At 42.9% G+C, this 14,539-nt stretch overlaps 1 protein-coding gene across 5 annotated transcripts in view; it reads left to right on the top strand.

The window, feature by feature from the left end:
• LOC139754602 (lysosomal alpha-glucosidase-like) overlaps positions 1-14,539 on the top strand; it is a 328,644-nt gene that overhangs the window by 76,237 nt on the left and 237,868 nt on the right. The window lies entirely within an intron of this gene.

Here is a 14,539-nt window from a genome sequence, read left to right as displayed (position 1 = left end):
TGTCGCTGTCTCCCGCATTTGCGAGGTAGCGCAAGGAAACAGACGAAAGAAATGGCCCAACCCACCCCCATACACCATGTATACACACACACGTCCACACACGCAAATATACATACCTATACATCTCAATGTACACATATATATACATACACAGACACATACATATATACCCATGCACACAATTCACACTGTCTGCCCCCATTTACTCCCATCGCCACCTTGCCACACATGGAGTACCTTCCCCCTCCCCCCTCATGTGTGTGAGGTAGCACTAGGAAAAGACAACAAAGGCCCCATTCGTTCACACTCATTCTCCAGCTGCCACGCAATAATGCCCGAAACCACAGCTCCCTTTCCACATCCAGGCCCCACACAACTTTCCATGGTTTACCCCAGACGCTTCACATGCCCTGATTCAATTCACTGACAGCACGTCAACCCCGGTATACCACATCGATCCAATTCACTCTATTCCTTGCCCTCCTTTCACCCTCCTGCATGTTCAGGCCCCGATCACACAAAATCTTTTTCACTCCATCTTTCCACCTCCAATTTGGTCTCCCACTTCTCCTCGTTCCCTCCACCTCCGACACATGTATCCTCTTGGTCAATCTTTCCTCACTCATTCTCTCCATGTGCCCAAACCATTTCAAAACACCCTCTTCTGCTCTCTCAACCACGCTCTTTTTATTTCCACACGTCTCTCTTACCCTTACATTACTTACTCGATCAAACCACCTCACACCACACATTGTCCTCAAACATCTCATTTCCAGCACATCCACCCTCCTGCGCACAACTCTATCCATAGCCCATGCCTCGCAACCATACAACATTGTTGGAACCACTATTCCTTCAAACATACCCATTTTTGCTTTCCGAGATAATGTTCTCGACTTCCACACATTCTTCGAGGCTCCCAGGATTTTCGCCCCCTCCCCCACCCTATGATTCACTTCCGCTTCCATGGTTCCATCCGCTGCCAGATCCACTCCCAGATATCTAAAACACTTTACTTCCTCCAGTTTTTCTCCATTCAAACTTACCTCCCAATTGACTTGACCCTCAACCCTGCTGTACCTAATAACCTTGCTCTTATTCACATTTACTCTTAACTTTCTTCTTTCACACACTTTATCAAACTCAGTCACCAGCTTCTGCAGCTTCTCACATGAATCAGCCACCAGCGCTGTATCATCAGCGAACAACAACTGACTCACTTCCCAAGCTCTCGCATCCACAACAGACTTCATACTTGCCCCTCTTTCCAAAACTCTTGCACTCACCTCCCTAACAACCCCATCCATAAACAAATTAAACAACCATGGAGACATCACACATCATTGCCGCAAACCTACATTCACTGAGAACCAATCACTTTCCTCTCTTCCTACACGTACACATGCCTTACATCCTCGATAAAAACTTTTCACTGCTTCTAACAACTTGCCTCCCACACCATATATTCTTAATACCTTCCACAGAGCATCTCTATCAACTCTATCATATGCCTTCTCCAGATCCATAAATGCTACATACAAATCCATTTGCTTTTCTAAGTATTTCTCACATACATTCTTCAAATCAAACACCTGATCCACACATCCTCTACCACTTCTGAAACCACACTGCTCTTCCCCAATCTGATGCTCTGTATATATATATATATATATATATATATATATGTTGGAAAGGATCACAATTTTGGGCGTGATCAAGATATTCCTATGAGTCCACGGGGAAAATGAAACACGAAAAGTTCCCAAGTGCACTTTCGTGTAATAATCACATCATCAGGGGAGACACAAGAGAGAAATATAACGGTCAGTTGATATACATCGAAGAGACGAAGCTAGGACGCCATTACACGAAAGTGCACTTGCGAACTTTTCGTGTTTCATTTTCCCTGTGGACTCATAGGAATATATATATATATATATATATATATATATATATATATATATATATATATATATATATATATATATATATATATATATATATATATATATATGGTTCATCAAATAAGGACTGGGTCCTAGCGTCCTCTGCCCAGTGGGACTCTAATGTCATCTTTAAGTTGTGTTTCGCAAGGAGCAAGTCAGTTCTACCTTGGCCCACCAGTGATGCTACTACGTTTGTGAATCAAGAACCATTGCAACACAAACCTCGCCAGGTGGTAGAGTGTCCCGCAGTGTATCGAGACAGACTTCCCCAGAACTTTTTTAAAGGGGAAGTAATTGTTATAGTTATGTTACTGGAGTGATAGTTTTCATACATGGTGCTTTGACAAGAAAATAGTGAAATTGGAAAAAATGTAGCTTAGACAATGAAGCTTATTGATACAGTGGTTAAATTGATGAGAACTACTATTGACGTTTGTGTAAATAAATTATACATTTCCTTTTTACATAGCCAGAGGTTGAACCAGTATGTGACATTCATTTTTCATTTCATTTCAAGCTAGAAGTTTCAGTTTTCTAAATTGTTTCTTACATTTTTCATATGTATATATATGTATGTGTGTGTGTGTGTATATGTGCGTATGTGTGTGTATGTGTGTGTATGTGTATATATATATATATATATATATTATCCCTGGGGATAGAGGTGAAAGAATACTTCCAACGCATTCCTCGCGTGTCGTAGAAAGCGACTAGAGGGGACGGGAGCAGGGGGCCAGAAATCCTCCCCTCCTTGTACTTTTTTAACTTTCTAAAATGGGAAACAGAAGAAGGAGTCACGCGGGGAGTGCTCATCCTCCTCGAAGGCTCAGATTGGGGTGCCTAAATGTGTGTGGATGTAACCAAGATGTGAAAAAAGGAGAGATAGGTAGTATGTTTGAGGAAAGGAACCTGGATGTTTTGGCTCTGAGTGAAACGAAGCTCAAGGGTAAAGGGGAAGAGTGGTTTGGGAAGGTCTTGGGAGTAAAGTCAGGGGTTAGTGAGAAGACAAGAGCAAGGGAAGGAGTAGCAATACTCCTGAAACAGGAGTTGTGGGAGTATGTGATAGAATGTAAGAAAGTAAATTCTCGATTAATATGGGTAAAACTGAAAGTTGATGGAGAGAGATGGGTGATTATTGGTGCATATGCACCTGGGCATGAGAAGAAAGATCATGAGAGGCAAGGGTTTTGGGAGCAGCTGAATGAGTGTGTTAGTGGTTTTGATGCACGAGACCGGGTTATAGTGATGGGTGATTTGAATGCAAAGGTGAGTAATGTGGCAGTTGAGGGAATAATTGGTATACATGGGGTGTTCAGTGTTGTAAATGGAAATGGTGAAGAGCTTGTAGATTTATGTGCTGAAAAAGGACTGATGATTGGGAATACCTGGTTTAAAAAGCGAGATATACATAAGTATACTTATGTAAGTAGGAGAGATGGCCAGAGAGCGTTATTGGATTACGTGTTAATTGACAGGCGTGCGAAAGAGAGACTTTTGGATGTTAATGTGCTGAGAGGTGCAACTGGAGGGATGTCTGATCATTATCTTGTGGAGGCTAAGGTGAAGATTTGTATGGGTTTTCAGAAAAGAAGAGTGAATGTTGGGGTGAAGAGGGTGGTGAGAGTAAGTGAGCTTGGGAAGGAGACTTGTGTGAGGAAGTACCAGGAGAGACTGAGTACAGAATGGAAAAAGGTGAGAACAATGGAAGTAAGGGGAGTGGGGGAGGAATGGGATGTATTTAGGGAATCAGTGATGGATTGCGCAAAAGATGCTTGTGGCATGAGAAGAGTGGGAGGTGGGTTGATTAGAAAGGGTAGTGAGTGGTGGGATGAAGAAGTAAGAGTATTAGTGAAAGAGAAGAGAGAGGCATTTGGACGATTTTTGCAGGGAAAAAATGCAATTGAGTGGGAGATGTATAAAAGAAAGAGACAGGAGGTCAAGTGAAAGGTGCAAGAGGTGAAAAAAAGGGCAAATGAGAGTTGGGGTGAGAGAGTATCATTAAATTTTAGGGAGAATAAAAAGATGTTCTGGAAGGAGGTAAATAAAGTGCGTAAGACAAGGGAGCAAATGGGAACTTCAGTGAAGGGCGCAAATGGGGAGGTGATAACAAGTAGTGGTGATGTGAGAAGGAGATGGAGTGAGTATTTTGAAGGTTTGTTGAATGTGTTTGATGATAGAGTGGCAGATATAGGGTGTTTTGGTCGAGGTGGTGTGCAAAGTGAGAGGGTTAGGGAAAATGATTTGGTAAACAGAGAAGAGGTAGTAAAAGCTTTGCGGAAGATGAAAGCCGGAAAGGCAGCAGGTTTGGATGGTATTGCATTGGAATTTATTAAAAAAGGGGGTGACTGTATTGTTGACTGGTTGGTAAGGTTATTTAATATATGTATGACTCATGGTGAGGTGCCTGAGGATTGGCGGAATGTGTGCATAGTGCCATTGTACAAAGGCAAAGGGGATAAGAGTGAGTGCTCAAATTACAGAGGTATAAGTTTGTTGAGTATTCCTGGTATATTATATGGGAGGGTATTGATTGAGAGGGTGAAGGCATGTACAGAGCATCAGATTGGGGAAGAGCAGTATGGTTTCAGAAGTGGTAGAGGATGTGTGGATCAGGTGTTTTGCTTTGAAGAATGTATGTGAGAAATACTTAGAAAAGCAAATGGATTTGTATGTAGCATTTATGGATCTGGAGAAGGCATATGATAGAGTTGATAGAGATGCTCTGTGGAAGGTATTAAGAATATATGGTGTGGGAGGGAAGTTGTTAGAAGCAGTGAAAAGTTTTTATCGAGGATGTAAGGCATGTGTACGTGTAGGAAGAGAGGAAAGTGATTGGTTCTCAGTGAATGTAGGTTTGCGGCAGGGGTGTGTGATGTCTCCATGGTTGTTTAATTTGTTTATGGATGGGGTTGTTAGGGAGGTGAATGCAAGAGTTTTGGAAAGAGGGGCAAGTATGAAGTCTGTTGGGGATGAGAGAGCTTGGGAAGTGAGTCAGTTGTTGTTTGCTGATGATACCAGGCTGGTGGCTGATTCATGTGAGAAACTGCAGAAGCTGGTGACTGAGTTTGGTAAAGTGTGTGAAAGAAGAAAGTTAAGAGTAAACGTGAATAAGAGCAAGGTTATTAGGTACAGTAGGGGTGAGGGTCAAGTCAATTGGGAGGTGAGTTTGAATGGAGAAAAACTGGAGGAAGTGAAGTGTTTTAGATATCTGGGAGTGGATCTGGCAGCGGATAGAACCATGGAAGCGGAAGTGAATCATAGGGTGGGGGAGGGGGCGAAAATTCTGGGAGCCTTGAAGAATGTGTGGAAGTCGAGAACATTATCTCGGAAAGCAAAAATGGGTATGTTTGAAGGAATAGTGGTTCCAACAATGTTGTATGGTTGCGAGGCGTGGGCTATGGATAGAGTTGTGCGCAGGAGGATGGATGTGCTGGAAATGAGATGTTTAAGGACAATGTGTGGTGTGAGGTGGTTTGATCGAGTAAGTAACGTAAGGGTAAGAGAGATGTGTGGAAATAAAAAGAGCGTGGTTGAGAGAGCAGAAGAGGGTGTTTTGAAATGGTTCGGGCACATGGAGAGAATGAGTGAGGAAAGATTGACCAAGAGAATATATGTGTCGGAGGTGGAGGGAACGAGGAGAAGAGGGAGACCAAATTGGAGGTGGAAAGATGGAGTGAAAAAGATTTTGTGTGATCGGGAGGGTGAAAGGAGGGCAAGGAATAGAGTGAATTGGAGCGATGTGGTATACCGGGGTTGACGTGCTGTCAGTGGATTGAATCAAGGCATGTGAAGCGTCTGGGGTAAACCATGGAAAGTTGTTTAGGTATGTATATTTGCGTGTGTGGACGTATGTATATACATGTGTATGGGGGTGGGTTGGGCCATTTCTTTCGTCTGTTTCCTTGCGCTACCTCGCAAACGCGGGAGACAGTGACAAAGCAAAAAAATATATATATATATATATATATATATATATATATATATATATATATATATATATATATATATATATTTTTTTCTTTTTTCTCTTTCAAACTATTCGCCATTTCCCGCATTAGCGAGATAGCGTTAAGAACAGAGAACTGGGCCTTTGAGGGGAATCCTCACCTGGCCCCCTTCTCTGTTCCTTCTTTTGGAAAATTAAAAAAAAGAAAAAAATAATGAGAGGGGAGGATTTCCAGCCCCCCGCTCCCTCCCATTTTAGTCGCCTTCTACAACACGCAGGGAATACGTGGGAAGTATTCTTTCTCCCCTATCCCCAGGGATATATATATATATATTTTTTTTTCTTTTTTGCTTTGTCGCTGTCTCCCGCGTTTGCGAGGTAGCGCAAGGAAACAGACGAAAGAAATGGCCCAACCCACCCCCATACACATGCATATACATACGTCCACACACGCAAATATACATACCTACACAGCTTTCCATGGTTTACCCCAGACGCTTCACATGCCCTGATTCAATCCACTGACAGCACGTCAACCCCGGTATACCACATCGATCCAATTCACTCTATTCCTTGCCCTCCTTTCACCCTCCTGCATGTTCAGGCCCCGATCACACAAAATCTTTTTCACTCCATCTTTCCACCTCCAATTTGGTCTCCCACTTCTCCTCGTTCCCTCCACCTCTGATACATATATCCTCTTGGTCAATCTTTCCTCACTCATTCTCTCCATGTGCCCAAACCATTTCAAAACACCCTCTTCTGCTCTCTCAACCACGCTCTTTTTATTGCCACACATCTCTCTTACCCTTACGTTACTTACTCGATCAAACCACCTCACACCACACATTGTCCTCAAACATCTCATTTCCAGCACATCCATCCTCCTGCGCACAACTCTATCCATAGCTCACGCCTCGCAACCATACAACATTGTTGGAACCACTGTTCCTTCAAACATACCCATTTTTGCTTTCCGAGATAATGTTCTCGACTTCCACACATTCTTCAAGGCTCCCAGAATTTTCGCCCCCTCCCCCACCCTATGATCCACTTCCGCTTCCATGGTTCCATCCGCTGCCAGATCCACTTCCAGATATCTAAAACACTTTACTTCCTCCAGTTTTTCTCCATTCAAACTTACCTCCCAATTGACTTGACCCTCAACCCTACTGTACCTAATAACCTTGCTCTTATTCACATTTACTCTTAACTTTCTTCTTTCACACACTTTACCAAACTCAGTCACCATATATATATATATATATATATATATATATATATATATATTTTTTTTTTTTTTTTTTTTGCCGGTCTCCCGCGTTTGCGAGGTAGCGCAAGGAAACAGATGAAAGAAATGGCCCAACCCACCCCCATACACATGTATATACATACGTCCACACACGCAAATATGCATACCTACACAGCTTTCCATGGTTTACCCCAGACGGTTCACATGCCCTGATTCAATCCACTGACAGCACTTCAACCCCGGTATACCACATCGATCCAATTTACTCTATTCCTTGCCCTCCTTTCACCCTCCTGCATGTTCAGGCCCCGATCACACAAAATCTTTTTCACTCCATCTTTCCACCTCCAATTTGGTCTCCCACTTCTCCTCGTTCCCTCCACCTCCGACACATATATCCTCTTGGTCAATCTTTCCTCACTCATTCTCTCCATGTGCCCAAACCATTTCAAAACACCCTCTTCTGCTCTCTCAACCATGCTCTTTTTATTTCCACACGTCTCTCTTACCGTTACGTTACTTACTCGATCAAACCACCTGACACCACACATTGTCCTCAAACATCTCATTTCCAGCACATCCATCCTCCTGCGCACAACTCTATCCATAGCCCACGCCTCGCAACCATACAACATTGTTGGAACCACCATTCCTTCAAACATACCCATTTTTGCTCTCCGAGATAATGTTCTCGACTTCCACACATTCTTCAAGGCTCCCAGAATTTTCGCCCCCTCCCCCACCCTATGATCCACTTCCGCTTCCATGGTTCCATCCGCTGCCAGATCCACTCCTAGATATCTAAAACACTTTACTTCCTCCAGTTTTTCTCCATTCAAACTTACCTCCCAATATATATATATATATATATATATATATATATATATATATATATATATATATATATTCCTGGTAAATTATATGGGAGGGTATTGATTGAGAGGGTGAAGGCATGTACAAAGCATCAGATTGGGGAAGAGCAGTGTGGTTTCAGAAGTGGTAGAGGATGTGTGGATCAGGTGTTTGCTTTGAAGAATGTATGTGAGAAATACTTAGAAAAGCAAATGGATTTGTATGTAGCATTTATGGATCTGGAGAAGGCATATGATAGAGTTGATAGAGATGCTCTGTGGAAGGTATTAAGAATATATGGTGTGGGAGGAAAGTTGTTAGAAGCAGTGAAAAGTTTTTATCGAGGATGTAAGGCATGTGTACGTGTAGGAAGAGAGGAAAGTGATTGGTTCTCAGTGAATGTAGGTTTGCGGCAGGGGTGTGTGATGTCTCCATGGTTGTTTAATTTGTTTATGGATGGGGTTGTTAGGGAGGTAAATGCAAGAGTTTTGGAAAGAGGGGCAAGTATGAAGTCTGTTGGGGATGAGAGAGCTTGGGAAGTGAGTCAGTTGTTGTTCGCTGATGATACAGCGCTGGTGGCTGATTCATGTGAGAAACTGCAGAAGCTAGTGACTGAGTTTGGTAAAGTGTGTGAAAGAAGAAAGTTAAGAGTAAATGTGAATAAGAGCAGATATCTGGGAGTGGATCTGGCAGCGGATGGAACCATGGAAGCGGAAGTGGATCATAGGTTGGGGGAGGGGGCGAAAATTTTGGGGGCCTTGAAGAATGTGTGGAAGTCGAGAACATTATCTCGGAAAGCAAAAATGGGTATGTTTGAAGGAATAGTGGTTCCAACAATGTTGTATGGTTGCGAGGCGTGGGCTATGGATAGAGTTGTGCGCAGGAGGATGGATGTGCTGGAAATGAGATGTTTGAGGACATTGTGTGGTGTGAGGTGGTTTGATCGAGTGAGTAACGTAAGGGTAAGAGAGATGTGTGGCAATAAAAAGAGCGTGGTTGAGAGAGCAGAAGAGGATGTTTTGAAGTGGTTTGGGCACATGGAGAGGATGAGTGAGGAAAGATTGACCAAGAGGATATATGTGTCGGAGGTGGAGGGAGCAAGGAGAAGAGGGAGACCAAATTGGAGGTGGAAAGATGGAGTGAAAAAGATTTTGTGTGATAGGGGCCTGAACATGCAGGAGGGTGAAAGGAGGGCAAGGAATAGAGTGAATTGGAGCGATGTGGTATACCGGGGTTGACGTGCTGTCAGTGGATTGAATCAAGGCATGTGAAGCGTCTGGGTTAAACCATGGAAAGCTGTGTAGGTATGTATATTTGCGTGGGTGGACGTATGTATATACATGTGTATGGGGGGGGTTGGGTCATTTCTTTCGTCTGTTTCCTTGCGCTACCTCGCAAATGCGGGAGACAGCGACAAAGTATAAAAAAAAAAAATATATATATATATATATATATATATATATATATATATATATATATATATATATATATATATATATATTTTTTTTTTCCCAAAAGAAGGAACAGAGAAGGGGGCCAGGTGAGGATATTCCCTCAAAGGCCAAGTCCTCTGTTCTTAGCGCTACCTCGCTAACGCAAGAAATGGGAGACGGCGACAAAGTATAATAAAAAAAAAAAATAATAATATTTATTTTATATATTTACTTATTTTGCTTTGTCACTGTCTCCCGCGTTAGCGGGGTAGCACAAGGAAACAGACAAAAGAATGGCCCAACCCACCCACATACACATGTATATACATACACGTCCACACACGCAAATATACATACCTATACATCTCAATGTATACATATATATATATACACACACAGACATATACATGTATACATATGTACATGATTCATACTGTCTGCCTTTGTTTATTCCCATCGCCACCTCGCCACACATGGAATAACAACCCCCTCCCCCCCTCATGTGTGCGAGGTAGCGCTAGGAAAAGACAACAAAGGCCCCATTCGTTCACATTCAGTCTCTAGCTGTCATGTATTAATGCACCGGAAACACAGCTCCCTTTCCACTTCCAGGCCCCAAAGAACTTTCTATGGTTTACCCCAGACGCTTCACATGCCCTGATTCAATCCATTGACAGCACGTCAACCCTGGTATACCACATGGTTCCAATTCACTCTATTCCTTGCACGCCCTTCACCCTCCTGCATGTTCAGGCCCCGATCACTCAAAATCTTTTTCACTCCATCTTTCCACCTCCAATTTGGTCTCCCACTTCTCCTCGTTCCCTCCACCTCTGATACATATATCCTCTTGGTCAGTCTTTTTTCACTCAGTCTCTCCATGTGACTAAACCATTTCAAAACACCCTCTTCTGCTCTCTCAACCACACTCTTTTTATCTCCACATATCTCTCTTACCCTTACATTACTTACTCGATCAAACCACCTCACACCACATATTGTCCTCAAACATCTCATTTCCAGCACATCCACCCTCCTGCGCACAACTCTATCCATAGCCCACGCCTCGCAACCATACAACATTGTTGGAACCACTATTCCTTCAAACATACCCATTTTTGCTTTCCAAAATAATGTTCTCGACTTCCAAACATTCTTCAAGGCTCCCAGAATTCTCGCCCCCTCCCCCACTCTATGATTCACTTCCGCTTCCATGGCTCCATCCGCTCCCAGATATCTAAAACACTTTACTTCCTCCAGTTTTTCTCCATTCAACCTTACCTCCCAATTGACTTGACCCTCAGCCTTACTTTGGGTTGCTCTCCTGAACCTAAAATTGACACAGGTACGGACCTGTGGTGTTTTAGGTGGTCATAATGGCCAAATGAAGTTCTTGAGATAAAAAAACCTATATATTTCGGGGTGCTCTATTGAACCTAAAATCGACACAGATATGGACCTGTGGTGTTTTTGGTGGTCATGGGGGCTAAGTGAAGTTCTTGAGATAAAATACCCAAGTACTTTGGGTTGCTCTCCTGAACCTAAAATTGACACAGGTACAGACCTGTGGTGTTTAAGGGGTTCATGGGGGCCAAATGAAGTTCTTCAGATAAAATACCCAAGTAATTCGGGGTGCTATCCTGAACCTAAAGTCGACACAGGTATGGACCTCTGGTGTTTTAGGTGGTCATAAGGTCCAAATGAAGTTCTTGAAATGAAATACCTAAGTACTTTGGGTTGCTCTCCTGAACCTAGAATCAACACAGGTACAGACCTGTGGTGTTTTAGGTGGTCATAAGGGCCAAATGAAGTTCTTGAGATAAAATACCTAAATATTTCGGGGTGCTCTCCTGAACCTAAATTCGACACAGGTACGGACCTGTGGTGTTTTTGGTGGTCATGTGGGCCGAATGAAGTTCTTGAGATAAAATACCCAAGTAATTTGGGGTGCTCTACCGAACCTAAAATCGACACAGGTATGGACCTGTTGTGTTTTAGGTGGTCATGGGGCCGAATGATGTTCTTGAGATAAAATACCTAGATATGTCGGGGTGTTCTCCTGAACCTAAAATTGACACAGGTACGGACCTGTGGTGTTTTTGGTTGTCATGGGGGCTGAATGAAGTTGGAGATAAAATACCCAAGTACTTTAGGTTGCTCTTCTGAACCTAGAATCGACACAGACAAAGGTATGGACCTGTGGTGTTTTAGGTGGTCATGAGGTCCGAATGAAGTTCTTGAAATAAAATACCTAAGTACTTTGGGTTGCTCTCCTGAACCTAGAATCAACACAGGTATAGACCTGTGCTATTTTAGGATGTCATAAGGGCCAAATAAAGTTTTTGAGATAAAGTACCTAAATATTTCAGGGTGCTCTTCTGAACTTAAAATCGACACAGGTATGGACCTGTGGTGTTTTTGGTGGTCATGGGGGCGAATGAATTTCTTCAGATAAAATACCCAAGTACTTTGGGATGCTCTCCTGAACCTAAAATCGACACAGGTACAGACCTGTGGTGTTTAAGGGGTTCATGTAGGCCAAATAAAGTTCTTGAGATAAAATACCCAAGTAATTCGGGGTGCTTTCCTGAACCTAAAATCGACAGAGGTACGGACCTCTGGTGTTTTAGGTGGTTATGAGGTCCAAATGAAGTTCTTGAAATAAAATACCTAAGTAGTTTGGGTTGCTCTCCTGAACCTAGATTCAACACAGGTACGGACAGACCTGTGGTGTTTTAGGTGGTCATAAGGGCCAAGTGAAGTTTTTGAGATAAAGTACCTAAATATTTCGAGGTGGCTTTTCTGAACCTAAAATCAACACAGGTACGGACCTGTGGTGTGTTTGGTAGTCATGGGGGCCGAATGAAGTTATTGAGATAAAATATCCAAATACTTTGGGTTGCTCTCCTGAACCTAAACTCGACACAGGTACAGTCCTGTGGTGTTTAAGCTGTTCATGGTGGCCAAAAGAAGTTCTTGAGATAAAATACCCAAATAATTCGGGTGCTTTCCTGAACCTAAAATCGACACAGGTACGGACCTTTGGTGTTTTAGGTGGTCATGAGGTCCAAACGAAGTTCTTGAAATAAAATACCTAAGTACTTTGGGTTGCTCTCCTGAACCTAGAATCAACACAGGTGCGGACCTTTGGTGTTTTAGGTGGTCTTTAGGGCCAAATGAAGTTCTTGAGATAGAATACCTAAATATTTCGGTGTGCTCTCCTGAACCAAAAATCGACACAGGTATGGACCAGTGGTATTTTTGGTGGTCATGGGGGCCAAATGAAGTTCTTGAATTAAAATACCCAAGTACTTTAGGTTGCTCTCCTAAACCTAAAATAGACACAAGTACGGACCTGTGGTGTTTAACGGGTTCATGGGAGGCCAAATGAAGTTCTTGAGATAAAATAACCAAGTAATTCGGGGTGTTCTCGTGAACCTAAAATCGAGACAGGTACGGACCTGTGGTGTTTTAGGTGGTCATGAGGTCCGAATGAAGTTCTTGAGATAAGATACCTAAGTCCTTTGGGTTGCTTTCCTGAACCTAGAATCAACACAGGTACGGACCTGTGGTGTTTTAGGTGGTCATAACGGCCAAATGAAGTTCTTGAGATAAAATACCTAGATATTTCGGGGTGCTCTCCTGAACCTAAAGTCGACACAGGTATGGACCTGTGGTGTTTTTGGTGGTCATGGGGGCTGAATGAAGTTCTTGAGATAAAATACCCAAGTACTTTGGGTTGCTCTCCTGAACCTAAAATCGACACAGGTACGGACCTGTTGTGTTTAAGGGGTTCATGGGGGGCCAAATGTAGTTCTTGAGATAAAATACCCAAGTAATTCGGGGTGCTCTCCTGAACCTAAAGTCGACAGGTATGGACCTGTGGTGTTTTAGGTGGTCATGAGGTCCAAATGAAGTTCTTGAAATAAAATACCTAAGTACTTTGGGTTGCTCTCCTGAACCTAGAATCAACACAGGTACAGACCTGTGATGTTTTAGATGGTCATAAGGGCCAAATGAAGTTCTTGAGATAAAATACCTAAATATTTCGGGGTCCTCTCCTGAACCTAAAATCGACACAGGTACGGACCTGTGGTGTTTTTGGTGGTCATGGGGGCCAAATGAAGTTCTTCAGATAAAATACCCAAGTAATTTGGGGTGCTCTCCTGAACCTAAAATTGACACAGGTATGGACCTGTTGTGTTTTAGGTGGTCAGTGGGGCTGAATGAAGTTTTTGAGATAAAGCCCAAGTATTTCCGGGTGCTCTCCTGAACCTAAAATCAACACAGGTACGGACCTGTGGTCTTTTAGGTGGTCATTGGTTCCGAATGAAGTTCTTAAGATAAAATGCTTAAGTACTTTGGGTTGCTCTCCTGAACCTAGAATCAACACAGGTATGGACCTGTGGTATTTTAGGATGTCATAAGGGCCAAATGAAGTTTTTGAGATAAAGTACCTAAATATTTTGTGGTGCTCTTCTGAACCTAAAATCGAAACAGGTACGGACCTGTGGTGTTTTTGGTGGTCATGGGGGCCGAATGAATTTCTTCAGATAAAATTCCCAAGTACTTTGGGATGCTCTCCTGAACCAAAAATCGACACAGGTACAGACCTGTGGTGTTTAAGTGGTTCATGTAGGCCAAATGAAGTTCTTGAGATGAAATACCCAAGTAATTCGGGGTGCTCTCCTGAACCAAAAATCGACACAGGTACGGACCTGTGGTGTTTTTGGTGATCATGAGGGCCGAATGAAGTTCTTGAGATGAATTACCCTAGTACTTTGGGTTGTTCTGCTGACCCTAAAATCGACACAGGTACGGCCCTGTGGTGTTTAAGGGATTCACGGGGAGCCAAATGAAGTTCTTGAGATGAAATACCCAAGTAATTCGGGGTGCTCTCGTGAACCTAAAATCGACACAGGTACGGACCTGTGGTGTTTTAGGTTGTCATGAGGTCCGAATGAAGTTCTTGAGATAAAATACCTAAGTCCTTTGGGTTCCTTTCCTGAACCTAGAATCAACATAGGTACGGATCTGTGGTGTTTTGGGTGGTCATAACGGCCGAATGAAGATCTTGAGATGAAATACCTAAATATTTCGGGGTGCTCTC

Source organism: Panulirus ornatus, chromosome 17 (assembly GCF_036320965.1).
Source record: "Panulirus ornatus isolate Po-2019 chromosome 17, ASM3632096v1, whole genome shotgun sequence".
Classification (NCBI taxonomy): domain Eukaryota; kingdom Metazoa; phylum Arthropoda; class Malacostraca; order Decapoda; family Palinuridae; genus Panulirus; species Panulirus ornatus.
Note: the sequence above shows the minus strand (reverse complement) of the source record. Positions and strands in the feature narration are given on the sequence as shown.